The 5,851-nt window shown below is 45.5% G+C and overlaps 1 long non-coding RNA gene across 1 annotated transcript; it reads left to right on the top strand.

Annotated features, from left to right (window-relative positions):
* The first annotated feature begins 4,034 nt into the window (after positions 1-4,034).
* On the top strand, positions 4,035-4,955 carry LOC139597925 (uncharacterized). Its single transcript, XR_011681778.1, has 2 exons — positions 4,035-4,086; positions 4,361-4,955. It is a non-coding gene; the product is annotated as an uncharacterized lncRNA (long non-coding RNA).
* Positions 4,956-5,851: the final 896 nt, after the last annotated feature.

The following is a 5,851-nucleotide window of genomic DNA, read 5'->3' as shown; positions in this document are numbered from 1 at the left end:
TGCCATAGATACTCAGCAGTAAAAGGCTTTTCATGGTGGAAAAAGGGAGGGATACAATGGGAATCAAAGGAAAAGCAAAACTCCTTCCTGCTAAACACAGGCTGGCAAGGGAGTGCTGGTTGGGATAAACCCTGCCTGTCCTTCCCCAGCCGGGTTTTTGCAGCAGTTTCCTCCTGAAGCCCCATTCCCTCCTTGCCTGCTGCTGGGCTGGCACACACAGGGGCTCCATCCTGCCAAATTTGTCAGTCTTGACCTGCCAGTGTGATCTGGGGGAAATTCTATTCATTGCTGAATAAATAATGCATGGGCAGCCATGCATTTTTCATGCTAAGACTTTTAAAGGCCGCTGTAGTGATGCATGTAAATTCAATCTCCTCCCCAACTCCTTTCTCTGCACACTCAACTGCTAAATAATTATTAACATCTGACTCAGGCAGGCTGAGGGCTGCACCAGCCACAGAATCCACTGCTGCCTCCACTCCACCCTCCAGAAAGTCGAGGAGAGATAATTCCAGGCAACAGCAGAGCAATCTGCCTCTTTGGGGTTTTTTGGGGGGCATTTTTTTGTTCATTTTGGTTTTTGGGGTTCTTTTTTTGTTTGTTTGAGTTTGGTTTTTTTTCTCTATTTTTGATTTGATTTTTTTGGGTTTTTTTTTGGGTTTTTTTTTGCTTTTTTTGTTTGGTTGGTTCAGTTTTTTGGGGCTTTTTTTTGGTTTTACTTTGGTTTTTTTCTCTTTTTTTGTGGATTTTTGTTTGGTTTTTTTTATGTTGCTTGTTTGGTTTTTGGTGAGTTTTTAAATTTTTTTTTAATTTCTTGGGTTTTTTTGTTTTGTTTTTTTTTTTTTTAATGTAAAGCCCTGCAAAACCACGTGTGCATGAAGTGGAGCAGAACAAAGGGAGCAGCTCGTGGATTTGACATTTTCCTGGAAGCACATTCATCCCTGCCAGAGAAGCAAAGCTGGTGCCTCTGTTTGTAGCTGGTGGCCAATGTGTGACAGGGATCTGAGGTGGCCACGGGGCTCAGACAGGAGCAGGGGGGAGCAGAGCTGCTCCAAAGGGCTCAGCAAGCACAAATCTGCCTGGTGGAGGCGGCAGGGGGACGTCAAACCCCCCCAGGGGAGCTCTCTTGGTGCTGGGGTGAGCTGAGGACAGGAGCTCTGGGGCTGCTGAGGCCCTGCCAAAGCCCAGAGTCCTCCCAGGGGCTGGGATGGAGGAACCACTGGGGGTTTTATTATTTTATTTTATTTTATTTTATTTTATTTTATTTTATTTTATTTTATTTTATTTATTTTTTATTTTTTATTTATTTTTTATTTTATTTTATTTTATTTTATTTTTATTTTATTTTATTTTATTTTATTTTATTTATTTATTTATTTATTTATTTTTATTTATTTTATTTTATTTTATTTTTTATTTTTTATTTTATTTTTTTTATTTTATTTTATTTTATTTTATTTTATTTTATTTTATTTTATTTTAATTTTATTCCCTAATAAAGAACTGTTATTCCTGCTCCCATATCTTTGCCTGACAGCCCCCCTTAATTTCAAAATGATAACAATTCAGAGGGAGGGGGTTCACATTCTCCATTTCAAGGGGGGCTCCTGCCTTCCTTAGCAGACACCTGGCTGTTCAATCCAAGACAGAAATACACCACCCAAAGGAGGAAAATCCACTGCAAAAGCAGCAGTGTGTCAAAAGTGAATTATGGAAATGGCCCTGAAATGCTCAGGAAAACCCCCCTGGGTCACCCAGGCAGCTCTGTCATCCTTTTTGGGGGGGGAACTGAGGCAGAGAGCCTCAAAATCTTCATTGAGTGAAGGCAATGCCAGGCCAGCCTTGCAGGGACTCTGCAGACAGAGCCAGAAACATGGAAAAGGCAAAGCATGAAAAGACAAAGCATGAAATGCATCTCAGGCTCCATCCCCTGGGAATCAAGGTGCAAATGGACTCAGGGATGTGCTGCAGCAGAATGGAACAGCCAGCAGGGACATGTGGAGGGGACAATTCTGAGTGTTGGTGTTGGCACAAAGAATGAAAAGATAAAACTCCTGGATTTTGGGCACTTTCAAACCTATTGGCAGGAGCAAAGTGCTATTCCAGTCATAAACTTGAATTATTCCCCCTATAAAGGTTTGAAGGTGATGATTTATCCCTGAATTACCCTGACTGGTTTACACAGGAACATTTTGGGCCACCAACTCCAAGAACAATGCAGGTTTTCCTCACCAAAACTCTATTTCTGCACGCAGCCAGTGAGATTCCTCAGATGCTTAAATGAGAGCTCATGCTTAAATGCTTTGCTGCCTTGGGACCTGGTTTTACCATTATATGCTTAACTTGATGACATTTCAGAGCTAAAATCTGATGTGAAATCAGGGTGAAACAGATTGAAGGGTTGTTTGCTTCAGTGCTTTTTTTTTTTTTTTTTTTTTTTTTTTTTTTTTTTTTTTTTTGGTTTTGGGCTCTTCTTATGAAAGATGTGAGGCCATCCCACAGGTCAGGAGAGGTGAGTTTGCCTGCTCAGAGGGTTGCTCACAAGAGGAGGGCACAGCACTGGGTATTTATGTGCAGAACTGCAGCATTTTTATCCAGCAGCAGCAGAGAGGAGGAGGTGAGGAGGCAAAGGGAGGTGAGTGCTGAGTCTCTGTGTCACTCCCTTGTCCCAGGGCATGTCACCGGTCCACAAGGAGCTGCTCTGCTGTGGGAACAGCCATGTGGAGAAAAGAGATTTACCATTTACCCAGCTGCACTTTGTAGTTATCTCTGAAGCAGCAGCCTGCACTGAGAGATTTGGGCTGAAGCTGCTCACACAAAAATAAACCTGCTTCAAATTCTCCTCTCTGGGCTGAGGAACATCTCAGAGTACCAGAGTACAGATGAGAGCTGCCTGCAAACACATCCAGAGAAACTTGGAGGGAAACCCAGAGAAATGATGGGAATGAAATGCTCATCTTTGCAGACCAGTGCCAGGGGAGTGCATGGATCATTTAAAAGACTCCTCATGCTGTCCACTGGGATCCAGCTCCAGAGTGCCCTGGTGATGGGGAGGGTTATTCATTTCACTGGCATTAGGGAATCAGCCACCTGTACCTCACCCATGGACTCCTCCTGGCATTTTTATTTTAGACTCATTCACAGGCTGCTCATAGATGTGCACTGAGATGAGAGTAAAACTGGGCACAGCAAGGACAGGAGGGGAGAGGCTCCTTTAGTGGAGATGTAGAGGAATAGAAGAAAGGATTTCATCAGAAGGCCTGAAAGGAAAGGAATGGAATTATAACAAAAGCTCCTGACTCTCAGAGAGTCCGAGACAGCTGGACTGTGATTGACCATTAATTAGAAACAACCACATGAGTCCAATCGAAGATGCACCTCTTGCATTCCACAGCAGCAGATAATTATTTTTCTTTTCCTCTGAGGCCTCTCAGGAGAAAAATCCTGGTAAAGGGATTTTTCAGAAAATATCATGGCTACACCTGCCCCGGCTGGAAGAGCAGAGCATTGGGAGTGCCAGGAGGGGCAGGGAGGAGCTGCAAGAGCAGCCCCACTGGGGAGCCAGGCAAGGAGGAAGCACCACTGAGGCTTCCATGGATTTTTTTCCATCCTGTGAGGAGTTCCTGCTGGTCAGCCCTGAATCTTTGTGTATGTGTGAGGGATGGGATGAGAGACAAAGGGACACAGAGCATTCAGGGACCAAGGAGGAGGCGCTGTGACAGCACAGACACTTTCCTGTCCCTGTAACCCTCTCCTCCCCAGCTCTGACACCTTTCAGGCGTTGCTCCCCACCCCTCCAGTTCCAGTGGCACATCAGCACCCCAAAATTCATGAGAAGGAGCTGAAAATCCCTGACAGCAGGATGGAGACAGAAACACAGCAGCACCCCTGGGCAAACCCTGATTTTTGGGCAGGGATGGAGAGAGCTCTGCCTGTCCTGATGCCCACACCCCCAGGAAAATCAATCCTCCTCTCCTTTTTGTCTGGACCAGCCTCAAATAGCTGCACCCTGTTGCTAGGCTACCTGGCTGCCTTCCACACATCCCAGAGCTGCTGGAAAGCTCACAGCAAATTGCAGCTCACATGGTGGGTTATTTTTATCTTTTTGGGAAGAGGGGGGATCAATGGACACTGGAAGGGAGGGAGAAGGGAGATATTCCAGTTCCTGGATGCTCTGGTCATTGGGTTATGACCAGAAAAGCCTGGAAATATGAACATGTGTGTTTCTGCTTCCTTAAATAGGTAGAAGATGTGTGGGATCATGATGAAATATCTGGCTGGCTAATGAATATCAAGTGTCACCTTTTGTGCTATTTTGGATCCTTGATAATTTGTCTGGTGTGATAATTTGTCTTTGCAGCCAGAAAAGAGCTGGAAACAGCTTCACAGAATGCACAGGAGCACCAGCAAGGCCGTGAAGGGCTGGCAAGTGTGGCAGAAAAAGCTCCTGGCATTGGCACAGCCACGAGATCTTTCCATGTGGCCTGGGCTTGGATGATCTCACCAGGGAGAAGGCAACAAAAGGGGGTGGAGGAGTGAAAGAGCTGCAGAGGAATGATTGCCACCCCCCATGGAACACAAGACTGATTTTAGTCCCTTGTCCTGAGCCACCTGTGCCACCAGAGGGGTTCCTGCACATGGGGAACCCAGCAGGTGCAAGAGGAAATCCATGAGCAGCAATTTTCCTGACCCAAGGGCCTTATCCACAGCTCTGCTAGCTCACAACGTTGTGTTTTCCCCTCTGCTTTTCTTCCACGGGTGGTGGAGCTGAGGCAGGCAGAGCCTGGCTGAGGAAAACCAAGGCTGGACCCAATGTGGTCCCCTTTAATTAGAAATACCCATGGAACAAAGCACTTAATTTTGTATATAAATACATAAATCACCTCATTTCTTCTGTGTTGCTGCCAGGATTGAGGGTTTCTCTACAGACCAGCAATAAACTACAAGAAAATGGAGTTTCTTTATGGTTTTCTCTGTCCCTTTTCTTCCCATGAAACGTGATGCAGTCATGTGAGGTGAGAAACCCACTGCACTTCCTATCACTCTCATTGCTCTGTGCTGGGTTACCAAAAAGCCTCTTTGACTCAGTTTTCAGGTTCAGAAGAGAAAGAAAAGGGCTTTAAAAGGGACGTTTTACATCCCCACTTTTCCCTGTTTTGCATTGAGTGAGGTCCCCAGGTGGGAGGTGAGCACAGCCCAAGTGACCTCCCCTGGTCCTCAGGGGATCCACATGGAGCCTTGGGAAATGGCCATTCCCAGGGAGCAAAATGCACTCACAGCTCCTGAGATGCTGTTCAAAGAGGAAAAAAAGGAAAAAGGGAACTCCCCCATTGCTTAGGATCCATTTAATGAGGAAAAAGGGAAAAAGGGAACCCCCCCATTGCTTAGGATCCATTTAAAGAGGAAAAAAGGAAAAAGGGAACCCCCCCACCCCCCATTGCTTAGGATCCATTCAAAGAGGAAAAAGGGAAAAAGGGAACCCCCCCCATTGCTTAGGATCCATTCAAAGAGGAAAAAGGGAAAAAGGGAACCCCCCCACCCCCCATTGCTTAGGATCCATTCAAAGAGGAAAAAGGGAAAAAGGGAACCCCCCCCATTGCTTAGGATCCATTCAAAGAGGAAAAAAGGAAAAAGGGAACCCCCCCATTGCTTAGGATCCATTTAAAGAGGAAAAAAGGAAAAAGGGAACCCCCCCCATTGCTTAGGATCCATTTAGAGAGGAAAAAGGGAAAAAGGGAACACCCCCATTGCTTAGGATCCATTTAAAGAGGAAAAAAGGAAAAAGGGAACCCCCCCATTGCTTAGGATCCATTTAGAGAGGAAAAAGGGAAAAAGGGAACCCCCCCATTGC

Source organism: Agelaius tricolor, unplaced genomic scaffold, assembly GCF_023055355.1.
Source record: "Agelaius tricolor isolate 1412-34295 unplaced genomic scaffold, bAgeTri1.0.p SCAF_18, whole genome shotgun sequence".
NCBI lineage: Eukaryota > Metazoa > Chordata > Aves > Passeriformes > Icteridae > Agelaius > Agelaius tricolor.
This window is presented reverse-complemented; position numbering and strand designations above follow the sequence as displayed.